This window comes from Corythoichthys intestinalis, chromosome 9 (assembly GCF_030265065.1).
Source record: "Corythoichthys intestinalis isolate RoL2023-P3 chromosome 9, ASM3026506v1, whole genome shotgun sequence".
Taxonomy (NCBI): Eukaryota; Metazoa; Chordata; class Actinopteri; order Syngnathiformes; family Syngnathidae; genus Corythoichthys; species Corythoichthys intestinalis.
The window spans coordinates 12,736,303-12,753,780 of NC_080403.1; the positions used below are offsets into that span (position 1 = coordinate 12,736,303).

Below are 17,478 nucleotides of genomic sequence, written 5' to 3' on the forward strand. Positions count from 1 at the left end.
ATATTGCCATGTAGTGTATTTGTTGAGCTCAACGAAATACTTGAATAGAGTTTGACCAAAGTCTGCGTATTATATTGCATAGCTATTTTGACTGGGAATGCCAGTTCTCTTTGCATTGAGCGCTTTTTTTTGGTCAACATTATTTTTTTGAGAGATATGACTATTATTTTTGTTGTGCTTTCAGTAAATGATACCGTAGCGACTTAACTGTTCTGCCCAAATGCATGATGGGAAGTTGGGCAACCATAACTGTCACTGGTGGCTGCAAATGGTATGTCTTCTCTGCGTTGTGTTAAAATACAGGGTGGTAAGAAAAAGATCATCTCCTGACATTTTTCCCCAAGTCCCTCGCCACAATAGTTATAATTGTTGTGGAAGAGATGCCGAAGCTTATGCCAATAAATAGCGCTGCCCCAATGAATGCCTGTCCACTCCGTTCGCTTGACTCTGCCTCTTATCTCTCAATATACATAAAACGGCGCCATTGTAGTCTGTTTGCGTCAATGTATGAGTGGTCGTTCCGCGCATGCGTTAAATGCGTTAAATATTTTAACGTGATTAATTTTAAAAAATTAATTACCGCCCGTTAACGTGATACATTTGACAGCCCTATTTATCATTAAACAAAATGTATTTATTTATTTGATTGGGACAGTGCACATTAATGAACATCTATATAGACACATCTAAAAGACCTAAATATGCCTGATTATAGCATAAATGCTAATTTGCAACCGCAGTACCTCGGCAGGTAACGGAACATCAAGACACAACATAAGAAAGAACAAGAGGTTACAATAAAACACAGTGCAGTGTAGTAAATTACTAAGAAGTTAAAAGTTAGCGGTTACAGGACTGGTTTACTTTCAATCATTTCTTGAGGTGAGTTTTGAAAGTTAGTAATCATCAGTGTTGACACTGATTACTTGAAAAAATAATTTAATTACTGATTACGCCTCGAAAAAGTAATCTAGTGACTTTACTGATTACTTCATTATCAAAGTAAAAAAATTACTTTAAAAGTAATTTATCAGTTACTTTTTACCAATTATTCGCCTTTTGCTGCCTCAACATAGGAATGACAACAGAAAAATGTCATCGCATGAAATTGACTTTCCGAGAATTTAATTTAAAGGAGAAGATTACAATTTTTCACGTAAGGCTTAATCATCGAGTTAGCGGGGATTTAATTAGTCAATTGAATTGATTTCAACCATCATTTACTTGCGCTAGGTTAGCCAGTCCGGGGCCCTGAAACTAACAAATAACTGACAAACTGCACTGAATTTGTTCAGATCAACTCCAAGGACAAATTATACCCTTGCCAACTCGAGGATTAAGCCTAATGTCAGAAATTCTGAACTTCCTCTTTAAAATAAAGACCTAGCCATCAAAATGTCCATAAAAGTTTTAAAGCAATAAAACAAACAATTAAAATGAATGAAAAGAACAAAAATCCTCAAAATATTTCATAATGAGTCAAAATTATTTTTCAAACAGATCATGTGACAAGCACCTTAGAGATGGTCCTTTGCTTTGCTTAGCCAAATTATTTAGATATTTAAAATATTTAGAATTTCTTTAAACCTAAGCTTTCAAAAGCTTCAACAACAACTGAGCTTGAACCTGGGATTGAACAACAGTGTCCAGATGTACAGTGGGGCAAACAAGTATTTAGTCAACCACCAATTGTGCAAGTTCTCCTACTTGAAATTTTTAGAGAGGCCTGTAATTGTCAACATGGGTAAACTTCAACAATGAGAGACAGAATGTGAAAAAAAAAAAAACAGAAAATCACATTGTTTGATTTTTAAAGAATTTACTTCCAAATTAGAGTGGAAAATAAGTATTTGGTCACCGACAAACGAGAAAGATTTCTGGCTGTCAAAGAGGTCTAACTTCTTCTAACGAGGTCTAACGAGGCTCCATTCGTTACCTGTATTAATGGCACCTGTTTTAACTATCGGTATAAAAGACACCTGTCCACAATCTCAGTCAGTCACACTCCAAATTCCACTATGGCCAAGGCCAAAGAGCTGTCAAATGACACCAGAGACAAAATTGTAGACCTGGACCAGGCTGGGAAGACTGAATCTGCAATAGGTAAAACGCTTGGTGTAAAGAAATCAACTGTGGGAGCAATTATTAGAAAATGGAAGACATACAAGACCACTGATAATCTCCCTCGATCTGGGGCTCCATGCAAGATCTCACCCCGTGGCGTCAAAATGATAACAAGAACGGTGAGCAAAAATCCCAGAACTACATGGGGGGACCTAGTGAATGACCTACACAAAGCTGGGACCACAGTAACAAAGGCTACTATCAGTAACACAATGCGCTGCCAGGGACTCAAATCCTGCACTTCCAGACGTGTCCCCCTGCTGAAGAAAGTACACGTCCAGGCCCATCTGCGGTTCGCTAGAGAGCATTTGGATGATCCAGAAGAGGACTGGGAGAATGTGTTATGGTCAGATGAAACCAAAATAGAACTTTTTGGTAGAAACACAGGTTTTCGTGTTTGGAGGAGAAAGAATACTGAATTGCATACAAAGAACACCATACCCACTGTCAAGCATAGAGGTGGAAACATCATGATTTGGGGCTGTCTTTCTGCAAAGGGACCAGGGGGACTGATCTGTGTAAAGGAAAGAATGAATGGGGCCATGTATCAAGAGATTTGGAGTGAAAATCTCCTTCCATCAGCAAGGGCATTGAAGATGAGACGTGGCTGGGTCTTTCAGTATGAAAATGATCCCAAACACACTGCCAGGGCAACAAAGGAGTGGCTTCGTAAGAAGCATTTCAAGGTCCTGGAGTGGCCTAGCCAGTGTCCAGATCGCAACCCCATAGAAAATCTGTGGAGGGAGTTGAAAGTCGGCATTGCCCAACGACAGCCCCAAAACATCACTGCTCTAGAGGAGATCTGCATGGAGGAATGGGCCAAAATACCAGCAAAAGTGTGTGAAAAGCTTGTGAAGAGTTACAGAAAACGTTTGGCCTCCATTATTGCCAACAAAGGGTGCATAACAAAGTATTGAGATGAACTTTTGGTATTGACCAAATACTTATTTTCCACCATGATTTGCATATAAATTTTTTGAAAATCAAACAATGTGATTTTCTGGGTTTTTTCCCCCCACATTCTGTCTCTCATGGTTGAGGTTTACCCAATTTGACAATGACAGGCCTATCTAATATTTTCAAGTGGGAGAACTTGCGCAATTAGTGGTTGACTAAATACTTATTTGCCCCACTGTATATATACAGTGCTAGCCAAAAGAATTGGCACCCCTGCAATTCTGTCAGATCTCTGAGATTTAAAGGGTGCCTTCTCCAAAATGCCATTTTCAGACCTCTCCACAGGTGTTCTATGCGATTCAGTTCTGGAGTCATTGCTGGCACTTTAGATGTCTCCAGTACTTTCTCTCAAACCATTTTCTAGTGCTTCTTGAAGTATTTTTTGGGTCATTGTCCTGGTGGCAGACCGATGACCTCTGAGGGAGACCCAGCTCTCTCACACTGGGCCCTACATTATGCTGCAATATCTGTTGGTAGTCTTCAGATCCGTAATGCCATGCACACGGTCAAGCAGTCCAGTGCCAGAGGTAGCAAAGCAACCCTAAACATCAGGGAACCTCCACCATGTTTGACTATGGGGACCGTGTTCTTTTCTTCAAAGGCTTTCCCTGTAAACTCTATGTTGATGCCTTTTCCCAAAAAGCTCTTCCAGCATTCTTCCAAAATGTTATTGGCTTCCTCAGGTAAATTTTGGCAAACTCCAGTCTGGCTTTTTTATGTCACTGGGTCAGAAGTGGCGTCTTCCTCCCCTTTTCTTTTCTCCATGCTCAATGTGGTACACACAAGGACACAGGATAGAATTTGAGTCAACTTTAATCCATTTAACTGGCTGCAAGTGTGATTTAGGTATTTGCCACAGGTAAGTAACAGGCGCTGTTAATGACACAGATTAGAGAAGTATCACATGGTTTTTTAAAGGGTGCCAATACTTTTGTCCAGCCCATCTTTGGAGTTTTGTGTAAAATGATAACTTTCCCCCCCCCCCATTCTCATTTTGAGTTTTTTTCATTGCAAGCAAAATACATGAAGATATTGCTACCAAAGCATTTGTAATTGCAATCATTTTCTGGGAGAAATGGAGCATTATCTGACAGAACCGCAGGGGTCCCAATACTTTCGTCCATAATATACAGTATATATATATATATATATATATATATATATATATATATATATATATATATATATATATATATACTGTACATACACTACAGGCCAAAAGTTTGCCCCCCCTACTCCACCCTCCCCCAAAAGTCAAACTCCGCCTATGGTTACAAACTGTAACTATAAAATGTAAGTAAAGCCTGGTTACAAACTGTAGAAGTGCTCTCATTTCCTGTAGGCTTTACTTTTTGTTTTGATGTGTTGTGCTGTAATTCCAAGTTGTTCCTTGAATTGGATGTGGAGTTTTTAGCGGTCCACAGTGTTTTTGAGCCAGCGCAAAGTTTGCAATGCACGGGGACATTTTTGTCATCTTCGCTGGACAGAAATGTAAAGTAACGACTGTATTTCCACTGAGCAAATGTAACCGTTTGTGGTATCTCTCCTGGCTATTTCTTTATTCGCGTCCTGAAGAGGTAGCTAGGCTATTGTTTTGGCCGCGCTCTCAGTGCTGCTCACACGGCATGGTAATATGCGTGGTAGTACCCTTTTTTTTTTTTTTTTTGTTTCCCAAAGAGAAAACGTGGCATGTGATGTCCCTCCCAAACGCAAGAGCAACATTTTTATCAAAAATGCTCTTCGTACATGACTACAGTATTCTTCATTCTACATACATTATGAGACAATAACAAAATAGTTACGCACAGACAAGAAGGAAACTTTGAACAGATTAGTGGTTTGGAAAAATGAACGCGTTGGATTACTCGTTACTGAAAGAAAGTAATCAGATTACAGGACGGACACTCCCTGATTGCGAGACTGCTCCAGATTTTATTTATTTATTTTTAAAGTCCGACATGAAAGGTTGGGCAAATCCATGTAATATCTTGTACATCAGACAAGCCATTTTAAAATTCTCAAGTCTTAATAAATTGTACATTTTAAAAATGTTACAACATTGGTTTTCTCGCAAAGACCTTTAATGATTTTTTTAATAGAGCGACTCTATGGTATTGCATGTATTTACACCTGATAATTGCCAACATGTAATGTAATATTCAGTGTGTGATAAAATCATTGACTGCAGAAACATTCTTGCCGCCCCAAGTGTTATGAAAGGTCGAGTTGGTTTAAAATTGTTCAGGTTGAATTTCCCTTTATTACAAATTCTTCTCATGTGGCTCTTAAAAGACAGTCTGGAATCAAGTGTCACGCCAAGGTACTTGAACTCAGAGACCATTTGTAGTTCCTGTCCTTCCAAAAATAAACTTGAAGGTTTGATGTCAAAGGTCGCTTTGTGAACATCATACAAAAAGTTTCAGTTGTGTTTAATAGTGGGCAAGATTTGTAAAGCCATTCATTTATAGGAACCATCGCTAATGTGAGAGCAGAGGCTGCGTCTTGAATATTTTTTGCACTAGTGAAGATGATCAGCGTACATTTAAAATTTAACATTCACACATAAATTTTCCAAGTCATTATAATAAATAGAAAATAACAGTGGGCCAAGAATTGACACTTGAAGCAGGCCAACAGGGACATTTAGAAATGTTGATTTGACACTGTTAATGCAGACACGGTTTCCTGAATCCGAAATATGATTTTATCCACTACATTGCAACCAAGGAAAAACTTAAATGGGTTAATTCAGACAAAAGAATTTCATGATTTATGGTGTCAAATGCTTTTCTCAGATCTAAAAATGCAGCACCAATGCAAGGTTTGGTGTCCAACATGGATTTGATCTTTTCACTTTTCACTTGCACTAGAAGCTATAAAGCTGGGGGAAGTACAGCCAGGAGTTCTATCTCCTTTTTCTCACTCTACCTGCCACTTATCTTACTTTATTTCTATTTTCCAATGTTAATATCTAGTTGTCTAGTCTCTTCATCACTAGTCACCCGGTGTCCCCTATTCTCCCTCCCCTCTGGGGAGGGGCTATTTTTCAGCTGCAGCCTCCCTGGCTGGATGGACGTCCTCGTTGCTACCCCCGTCTCATCTGGCTAGATGGACCTCTTCTTGTTCCTTTACTCCACTGTATCTTTACGGACTGTAACTTCGCCTGCTAATTCCCATTAGCAGTCCTGGGGCTTCCTGTCTATCCATCCTGGGAGTGGATCTCTCCTGACTGTGGTACTCCCCAAGGTTTCTCATTTTCTCCCAAAGACTCTGGAGTTTTTGGAGTTTTTCCTTGCTGACATGGAGGATCTACAGATGGGGGATACCCAGGACTTTAATTTATTTATTCATCTTTGTTGCTTCATTTGCTCTTTCTGATTGTGTATCATATTGCCTCTGCAAAGCCCTTTGAGACAACGTTGTTGTGATCAGGGCTATACAAATAAATCGAATTGAATTTCTATAAGCAAACAGTTTGAAAACCCTGTAGAATAATTTTCACTGAATTGCATTGGATACAAAAGTCAGTGGTTTTTATTTAAATGTTCATTTATAACTTCTGCTACCCACCCTACTCCTCAGCAACTTTAGAAATCACAGGGAGGATACAGATTGTAGGGATGGGAATCGAAATCCGATTCCAATTCGGAACCGGTTCCTAGTGTTTCGACGCCTCGACATCACAATGAAAAAGCCTTAACGAGTCCTGAAGACGCATATTGCGTCGTGACTGTCTTGTTGTCCAAACACATCAAACTAGCATGGCACCAAGAACCACCCGCTCCAAAGTTTGGCTACACTTCACCAGAAAAGAGGGTGAAAATGAAAGGTTACGATGGTTTAGCACGAGCATTGCAGCTGTAAACATAACAATGACAGCACTTGGTTCAAACGCTCGAAAGTGTGTCTTCACTTCACGAGGAAAAATTACAACAAAACGACTTACAATCATTGCAAGGTGGAGATAACTGCATCGGGAGGGAATAGACTGCACTGTCCTCACAGAGACAGCTATACAGCTAGCTAAACTCCGAAATTACGATACAGAAGACGTTGGTATAATTTGCTGACTTTATTCAACCATCACTTGAAGAGTGAAACTAAAAATAGAAAATGAAATTTCTTCTTCTTCATGTGAGCGCGTTCTTCTTCACGTGAGGAAGCGCAAGGGCACCCCCACTTGAGCGTGAAAGCACCATAAAAACTAAAAGGCATGAATTTCAATATACTGGTAAATAATAATTTAACAGGGGTCCCCAAACTACGGCCCGCGGGCCCAATACGGCCCGCCCCGACATTTGGTCCGGCCCCCTGAACAATACCAGAGAGCATTTTTTTTTTTTCTCAGTAGTGTTAATTCTTTTCTGGCCTTTTTCTGTGAAGAACTCAGAGAGGGTTATTTGGTTATTATCTATTTGATTAATAGTGTTATTTTTATTAATTATTGTTATATTATTATTTTTATTTTATTTACTTTTGTTCCGTGAAATATCCAGAAAGGGTTATTTGATTGTGGCATTCTGAAAAACAATAATTTTTTACATTTAGGCACTCCTCCAATCGTCACACTTTTTCTGTTACAAACTGACCCCGGCCCCTCATCAGAGAAGGGAAAAGTTATGCGGCCCTCACTGGAAAAAGTTTGGGGACCCCTGCAAGTTTAACACATATTGCTAAAGGCAGACCAACGACCTATATGCCAATATATACCAATATTTTTTATTTCTATTAGAAAAATGCTTCAGTAAAATGTTACATTCTTGTGCATTTGCCACTTATTGCCACGGTTAACATTGAGGCTTTGGGCCTCTTTTGACCTTGTTGTGAGTTTTTAAGGTTGTGACTTCTGATTAAACAAACTCAATGCCAATCAAAACGTTTGTTCTTCTTTTTCCCCAAATTAGAATCGATAAGAGAATCGATAAAGAATCGAATCGTTAATCAATATTGATAATGAAATCGGAATCGTAAAAATCCTATCAATTCCCATCCCTAACTGATTGGCTGAGACTTGGCTATATATAAACTGTTACCCGATTTGAAGATTGGGGTGACGGCAGCCATTTTCCACATGATGTGACCATTTTTGTTTAAATGACAAGTTGACGACATACTGTATATCATTGGTGAGAGTATAATTATATTGACGGGTCACATTCCTCAGACACTGCGCCACGCCTTCAGGTAAGGGGCCTGCCCACACCTAGCATGAAGAGGAGTTATTCTCAAACACACGCACGCAGAGCTCTAACGCCAGATTTAGGTTGATAAAGTACGAAAGCTGTACCGCACTCAAACGGGAAGGATTTGTTCGAGGATTCAAGATGATTATATTTTTCGTACCATGCATGCATTTTGAAACGTTGTGAAAAAAATCACTGGGAGAAATTAGCCGCAACAGCATTGGCATTATAATTTGCAATATTGACGTAAAATAAAATGCTAACTGCCCGGGTTTTTGCTTTTAACCAAGAATCGAAACTGTTTTACGTCCATATCTATAAAGAATTCAGGGATTTAAAGGGCAACTGAAGAGCTTTTCAGATTTCGTGTTTTACTCAGTTGAATTGCATTAAATGCGTCATTCGCTCTCTCAAAAAGTCACATAAAAAAAAAATAAATAAATAATTGACCGCGTAGTTTTTGAGTTATGGCCATAGCAACACCATAGCAACGAGGGACGCGCCGTCCTGCCGACCCCTACCTCGTGACGTAACTTCCAGGAAGCCTCGCCACCACTCTGAACACGGAAATATAGCACCACGCTATCCTCGCCATGTATTGTAAACATTTTCTGGGTTTTACTCGTGGGATTCGTCATGCCATCTCGATGTGTAGCAATGAATTACTCACAGGAAGATTCGAGACTCTAGGAGAGGTCCCCAAAAAACTTCTCCTGCAAAGGTTTGGACCGTTTTTGTCAGCATGCATACAGGTCCCCAATCGGCTCATTGTTTTCATCATTTCAGCCACGACAGCTTTGAAAACCTACAACAATGCGGCCTTGGTTTTACAAAGACGTAAGTAGAACATTAATGGCTTTTTTTGAGAAACGAGGGGGACTTCTACTGCCTGTTTGTTTAAGTGCGACATTTTTTTTTTTAATGCTGTTGGCCTGTCATAAGTAGATAGGTTGGCTGACATGTCGTCTACTCATGTGATTTTATTACTATATCAATAGGTGTTATGTAAATTCAAATGTCCCCAGCACCAAATAGGTCCTTGGCTCGTTGTTTTTTATACTTCAACATCAAGGTCTGCCTATTTGAAGAGGGAACAATAGCATCAAATAGATGCTGCTATGACTGGGGCATTATTATTTGATCACCAAGAAATTATTATTAAATTAAAATTAGGATTCATCCAATATTTTCATGCTGCTGTGATTTTTTTTTTTTTTTCTCCAGGAAGCCAAACATAAAAAATTAAGTGGCGGAAGCCCTCAACATGATGAAAAAAGCGTTGCAAGTCAGTCGCCACCCAGTTTCCCAAAATCAAGAGAGAGTGGGTCGAGTCATATGATGACCCAAGTGATGCGGTGTCCAGCGATGACGACTGAAGAGATCCTATGAGGCCTGCCAGATGCTGAATTTCTTCCATCTGCGACATTAGATGACGATGATTTAGGAGAAATAAATGTAGCAAATTTTGATGACATGAAATCATAAACTAGTCATATATACAGTATACATTTTTTAAAAGAAAAATCTAGTTACCTTCATATTTTAATGATAATGCATTATCTTTGTATAGAGAACACTTCATGCTACAGAAAAGAGTAAATACATCTTTCCCACTGCCATTATCATTTTTCAATGTTGCGCTATCCTAACTTTGTGTTGCTTACTAAAATTATTCTCTTTGATGTGTGCCATTGTCTGCTTGGTATAACATATGTTGTGTCACAATCTGACAACGAAAGCTAATGCTGATTCAACATAAATCTGGTATAATTTATTATTGTGGCCTATTGAATATTTTTTCAGAATGTAATATAATTACAATATATTATATACCAATAGAATACATTAAACAGTCAACAAAATGTGTCAATGTTGTTAACAATTTATGGTTTTATTTTTTAAATGTATTTCATGCCCCTGTCAGTGCTTCAGCCTCCTCAAGTTTGGCTCTCACGTCTGGGATCTCCTGATGACACAGGCATACTCTTGGAAGGGTAATTACTTGACGGTTTACAGCAACAACTGGAAAATAAAATGGTTTTGTCATTTATTTTGAAATATCAATAACATATCATTCATTTATCCACATTTGGGCTAGCTTTATCATATTTAGATCGGTAGGAGCTGTCCCATTACCTAATATCCAGTTTTAGCTATGTGTAGAGCATGGAAAAAAATATACAACCATGTAATCGCATTCTAATAAAAAAATCACGATGCTGGACGTACCACTCACTCTCCCGTTCGTGAAGTGTCGAGCTGTCAATTGGCGTCATGACGCCATCTGCTGTGTCAAGTAAATCGCCGTCATCTGACGCCTCAGGTTCAAACATGTAGGGATTAATTGTAGTTCATCTTTCCTGGGAGCCTTTGCCATCGGTAGCGTCACGAAAGAGCGATCCTGAATGGTTACCTTTGGTGGAAATATCACTGACATCCTTGTTGCTGCTATGCTAGCTATGGGTAGTCTTCTGTTGCCTATCTCACACTTCCGGGTTTGCAAAGGGACCATTAACGGAGTGCAAAAAAACTAAAAAAACGCAAATTATCCTTACAATTACGTGTTGATAATGTCATGGTTGTTTTGACGAACTCGTCCAAAGTTTATATTCATGAAATTACACCAAAATCCGGAAAGGTCTTCAGTTGCCCTTTAAGAATTTTCAGCGTAAAAACTCTTTGTGGTGATAAGGCGGCGCTACAGTGGCTTAAAGACTAGCAGTACATTCGACATATTTACGTAAAGTAAATGCTAACTGTCCGTTTTTTTTTTTTTCCTTTTAACCAAGAATCGAGACTGTTTTACGTCCATCTCTATAAAAAATTCCGGGATTTAAGCATTTGTTCACAAGAATTTCCAACGTCAAAAGCTCTTTGTCTATGTTTCCAATCGGACAGCTTTGACGGAGATTGGCTCCCTATGAATCGGCCCCGCACCTCGTGTCCCGTCAATATATTATGAAATCTATTAGTAGTGTTTCTTTGCATAATTTGAGATCATTTGTATCCCTGGCTTCATCTGTCTTTTGCAGAGATAAAAATATTAAAATATACAAGGGGCTATCAAAAAATAATGCACTCAAGTGCATTGCTCGTACAGGATTTTACCAATCTTGTTTATATTTGGCACAAACATGATGGGACACACCTTTTTGGGATTGTTATGTGTTTTTCTTATTTTCAGATTTGTAAAGCTTAAACTACCTTCCAAAATGGCTGCCCCTCTTGAAGCTCATCAGAAGCAAAGAGCTGTAATCGAATACCTTGTTGCAGAGGGAGAAACCCCTCTGGGGATTCACAACCGGCTGGAAAATGTCTACAAGGATGATACCATAGACTATAGTACTGTAAAAAGACGGGTACAGCGATTTAAAGAACAGTACTGAAGACCATGAAGAGGTGGGTAAAGCCAGCATAGCCGATAAACCCCGTAGTGATCACCCATCCACCTCTGACGAGTTTCAAGAGGGGCAGCCATTTTGGAAGCTAGTTTAAGCATTAAAAAATCTGACAATAAGAAAAACACATATAACAATCGCAAAAAGGTGTGTCCTATCATGTTTGTGCAAAATACAAATATGATTGGTAAAATCTTGTACGAGCAATGCACTTGAGTGCATTACTTTTTGAATGCCCCTCGTATATATATTAAAGACATTTCTCCAGGTTTCCTGGTATGTAAAATCACCCCTGCAAATAATTATAAGTCTGCTCTGTAACTAAAATTAAATTAAATTAGACATCTCCAAGGAGAGCTAAGGGGCAGCAAACGTGTCACCGACAGAGCAAAGTGATCTATTTTAGAAATCATAATTAGGGGCTATTCAAGGTCAGAGATGGCGCAGATTATCTCAATAAATGAGCGAGATAAATTATGCAGGAAGCTCCTGTCCACAGAGGTGTTTGAAGCCTCTTTTACTCTTGTTTTGACCGTAGTGCCTTGTTTCAGGAATGCAGAGAAGCTCCGCTGTCTTGCCGACAAATTTCAAAGTGCGGTGTGGCCAATGATACAAGGTCCAACTATCAGTCCAAGTTAGACTGCTAAAAAAATCAAAGGCTGACAGGCTGACTTCAGGAGCATTGCACTGAATATATAAAAACCTTCCCCGGTTACTTTCCCTGTTGAATGTGGAGTACAGTAATGAAAAGGCCAACCCTTGTGAATGTCCACACTCCCCGAGCTGCTGCTCTAATGGTAATATGCAGCAGGCTCCAGTGAATCCACATTTTAATTGAAAACGGCTTCATATACTCTATTAAGTATGTCCGTGTCCATTGATCCCCCAGTGAAGCCTGCAGCGTGTGGACCGTGAGCGTGTTAATGAGCAGGATGATTGAGTAGAGGATAGAAAAGACGCTGGCGTAATGAATACGTGCGCGTCTATAAATATGTGACATTCAATTAAACAAAAGGTACTCGTCGTTCCATTGTCCAATATGATGACAAATAAGCATTCATTAATAACCCCATGAGATACTCACACGCTCGACTAACAATTACAATGATGAGAAAGAGACAATTAAGGCTGTCGTATATTCATCTAAAAAAAGCAGTATTAATAACGAGTGTTAATTGACTTCCAAAAGCAGGAGCGGCCCTCCCAGGAAGCCAGAAGACATTGTTGATTATCCATAGCACAAAATTAGTTTGCAAAGCCCATTTTAAACAAAATAAGTTGCACTTAAAGGAACATTTTTCACTTTGGAGTGTAACATTTCTTCTTTTTTCTCATTACTTTTCCCTCCTGCAGCTCAAAGAATCAGATGAAAAGCACCAATTGGGGCAAAAGGAATGTCAGACTCTTCGTCAAACTACAGAGATTTATAACCTCTAGATGTAAACTGAAATACGCCCACTTCCCCGCTTTTTTTTTTTTGGTCTTAACATTAGACACCTTTATTCCACATGATGGAAAATCACTACACACACCAGCCACTTTATTGGATACATCCAATGACATCCAATATAAGAACTGATGGGCATTTGATTACATTTCCTTGATGGACTACGGAGAAAGTTAATGATCAATTAATAGAGACGACTAATCCGGGATGTTCCACCTCAACCTTAACACAGATGAGGGCATCTATATATCACACAAGATGGGCTGTTCTTACTGTAACTCCTACTTTGATGACTGAACAAAAACAGTAAATATGTGGCTGTAGGGGAAACCTTATAAATCTAATCAAATGTCATTAGATTTATGATTTATGATCCAGGACCTGGTTTGTAAGTCGAAATGGTCGTATGTCGAGCAGGATTTTCCCATGAGAACACATACAGGTAGTCCCCGGTTTATGAACGAGGTCCGTTTCTGCGCTGGTGATGTTAATTTCCACGTAATTCGGAATAAACCCTTTAAATTCCTTAAAAAAAAAAAAAACTGAAAAAAAAAACAAAAAAAACTATCCAAAAACATGTATTATTCGTCATTGTACTGTCCTCGCCAGGACGTTGGAGCTAAGTCCTAGATAACGGTGAGCTTAGCTCCAAAGTGACAATGTCAGACATCTGTGTGGTTTGCTTAAATTATTCAGCTGCTCAAACATCAACACTTGCAGAATGAAACTAAAATAAAATGAAATTAAATCAGTCTCGTATTCATTACCACCAATTCAAATTTGCGTTTACAAGTCGCTGCTGATACAGCAATTACAAACAATTAGCATGTATCGGTTAGCGTCTGAACATCATCAAAAACAATCACATAGACTCGCCCCAAAGTATTCGAGCACAATTGTAAACACACAATAAACAGTAGCGGCTATAAGAGCTTATATACAGTCGCCTCTGGATGCTTCACACGCAACAAATGTGCGCGCGGGCTGTCACTTCTGCCACTCGGCTCTGTGGCCGGGGTGGGCGGGCGCGTCTGTTCATGCATTTGCTTCCTGTTCTACGCGTCCTGCGCCAAAATAAAAGCATGCATGACAAAATAAAAGTCAACATTTAAAAAAAATAATAATAATAAATAAATAAATAAAACAAAAAACAAAAAACGACAGAACGCAGGCGTCGTAAAGTCGACATCACATTAGTTGGGTCCGTCGTACCCTGGGGACTACCAGTACATTATAATTTGATTAATTCGTTCCACAGCCTATACACCTACGCTAAATCCTTCATAAATACTGCAGGTACAATTACAAATAGCAATTACAAATAGCAAAACAATTAAATTATAAATACAAATTGGAATAATAATAATAATAATCTAATAATAACAATGTAACGAATCGAGTCGTAATGTGGCGGTTGTGTTTTGCATGCTGTTCATGAACGCACTGAGAGAGAGAGGTGCGGAAGAGTGGGAGGTTTCTCTTTCTCTTTTCATGTTCTGTTGTTGTTGGCGTCGGCTCTGGCGGACAGTAGCCATGTTGTGTTGCACAAGTCCTAAAATAAATGATTAAAAACCTGACGAAGCTGGCGACTTCCTTGCCGAGGTTACAATAATAATAATTGTCACTTTAACTTATCGTAGATCGTAGACATATTCCGGCCATATTGTCGAGCCAGTTCACTGACCACGCACATATTTTTCTATCATTTCCATCTTAATTTCAATGGTAAGCATCACCTTTTTCCTTTTTTTTCCTACCTTTTTTTTTTACCTGCACTAACCTTCTTGTGATCCATGTTGATTTCTCAGACAACAAAATCTGCCGAGCTCCCATCATGTTGGAAAACAATGATATTGAGACGCTGTTGTAAATCGTCGTATTTCGAGCATGTCGTCATACGTCAAGAAAAATGATGGGTCAAATTTTACGTCGGACGTCAAAAGGATAGTATGTCGATGCGTTCGTATGTTGAGGTACCACAGTATCGTTTAACATCTACAACATCTTAAGTATTTAAAGGACGTTTAGTGACCGGCAGAATAATTAAATGGTCTTCAACTAGATGGCAAGGTTCAATTAAACCGCATATCAACTTGATGCCACTCATACAACTAAACAGTTACCACAATGTGTAAGTAAAAATCTAATTTAAAAAATCTGGGAAAAAAAACATTTATTATTATCATTTTTTTTCTAAAGCATTAACTTTATTTTCAACATGTATAAATTTTGTTTCGTGGAATTTTTGTTGGTAGTGTGTTCAATGTAAAATATGAGCCTAGAATAAATAAAGGTTGTGTAACATTGTGGTAGATAATGTGATATTTTTTGTGAGAGTTTTTGTCCAATATAAGCCAACACTTCTATCCATATTCTGGTCATCTTATTAAATTATACTGAAAGGGTTAGGGACAGATCCCTGTTGTGAATTGCAAAAAAAAAAAAAAACTGCCAGTAATGGACTCTGTGCATGAGCATCTACAAGCACCTTTGATCCCGCCATTGATCAGCAGATATGTTTCTGGCTAGCATCGTTCCTTATTCAAAATGAACAGACAAAAAAGCTTCAGCTTTTTGATAGCCAGAAAAATAGTATTAAGACAGTATCCTGGATGTTAAAGTATATGTGTAATATGTGAGGGATACTTTAATGTTCCAAAAAAATGGCAGGTGCATGGGCATTGCTATGTGCCACTTGAATGGGCAGTTAACAATTATGGTTTCCACCATTTTTATAATGATGCCGTCCTCTGAGAACAAATGTGTACAAATAAAGGTCGATCAAAGGGACAATCCATTCAAACAATGTTGTGTGTCATTTGGGACTAAAACAGCTCTACCCAATGCTGCACAATTAATTCATTTTTCCCAAAATGTCTGCTTCATACTTTTCGGTGCTGAGCAAAAACACACACTCCACACATTCTGTGCTTGAAGGATAGAGTCTTTAGGAAAATCGGTGGAAGTCAATTTCGCTATTACAGCAACTCAATGCAGTGCAAAAGGGCACACAGAAGTGCTCATTTGAGCCTCCCACCATTTTCTGCCACCTGAAAGTATCACTCACATTACATTTTTTGAGGGAGTTCAAGGACTTGACTTTTTCTATTTGTTCACTTTGACTGGATCAGGAAGCAAGCCAAAAACTGATTTGACAATCATTGCCTCACTTTACTTCAGTAGCACGAATGGTGCAAAAACCCAACTTTTGTCTAAATGATGCTCATCAACTCACTTCATCATAATGCAGTTACATGGTAACCATAAGCTATAAGATGAAAAACACTATTTTCGGCCGATTGGAGCTCCTCAACTAAAATCAACATACTGTACATACTACAACATACTACAACTGTAATTTTCGGACTATAAGGCACACCTGACTATAAGCCACCGCCCACCAAATTCGACACGAAAACGGCATTTGTTCATAGATAAGCCGCACTGGACTATAAGCCGCACCTGTCCTCACTGTATAATGGGATAGTTACACCAAAAGTTATTAACCGATAACACTTTATTTGACAGTGGCACCATAAGACTGTCGTAAGAACAAATGAACCACCATGAAGCTTTGCAGCCAATTGGTTCAAAAAGCTTCATTTGGCCATCACTGCTCCTTTGGGGGAGACAGTCAACAATTGCTGCCACCTGCTATCAAAACTGTTGTCGCCCAATATGCCTCCTAGCATGCATTGCAGCGCTACCGATGTAAATAACAATCAAAATTCATGTTCTGTGCTAATTATTTTTTCAGTTACTGTTCCAGCTTAAGTAATTGCTAGTTATGGTATTTAGTAACACTTTATTTGACAATAGTGCCATAAGACTGTCATAAGGCCATCATAACTATGACATGACACTGCCACTTATGACAGATGTCATTTAGTGTCATCAGGCAAATTAACTCACTTTTTAATGGATGTAAAAGATCCAAGCTGGACAGAAATGGAGTGGCATAATTTGCCGGATGAAATTTAAAGACATCTGTCATAAGCATTCATTAATGCCCGCGATAGCGTAAAGTCATAATTATGGTCTTATGGCAGTGTTCCAATGCCGCTGTCAAATAAAGTGTTGCCTATCAACACAAATAAATCAACAAATAAGCCGCACTGGACTATAAGCCGCAGGATTTCAAATGAGGGGAAAAAGTAGCGTCTTATAGTCCAAAAATTATGGTAGCTAAGTTAATTGGTGGCAAAAAGCATAAAATTTTGTCTGAGTCAAGCTTTACTACTCACTTCAACTTGGGCCCAAGAGTCCACAAGATGTTGGCAAAGCAATAGTATATTTTTCTGGACTGAGCCATGAAAGACTGTAAAATTACAACAATGAATTTGTGAATGCTAACCTGTGAATTGTGTGG

General features: G+C 38.8%; 1 protein-coding gene across 1 annotated transcript in view; it reads right to left on the reverse strand.

Moving 5' to 3' along the window:
• Positions 1–17,478, reverse strand: part of LOC130921451 (potassium voltage-gated channel subfamily B member 1-like) — a 127,621-nt gene that overhangs the window by 106,120 nt on the left and 4,023 nt on the right. The gene's annotated exons all lie outside the window — the stretch shown is intronic.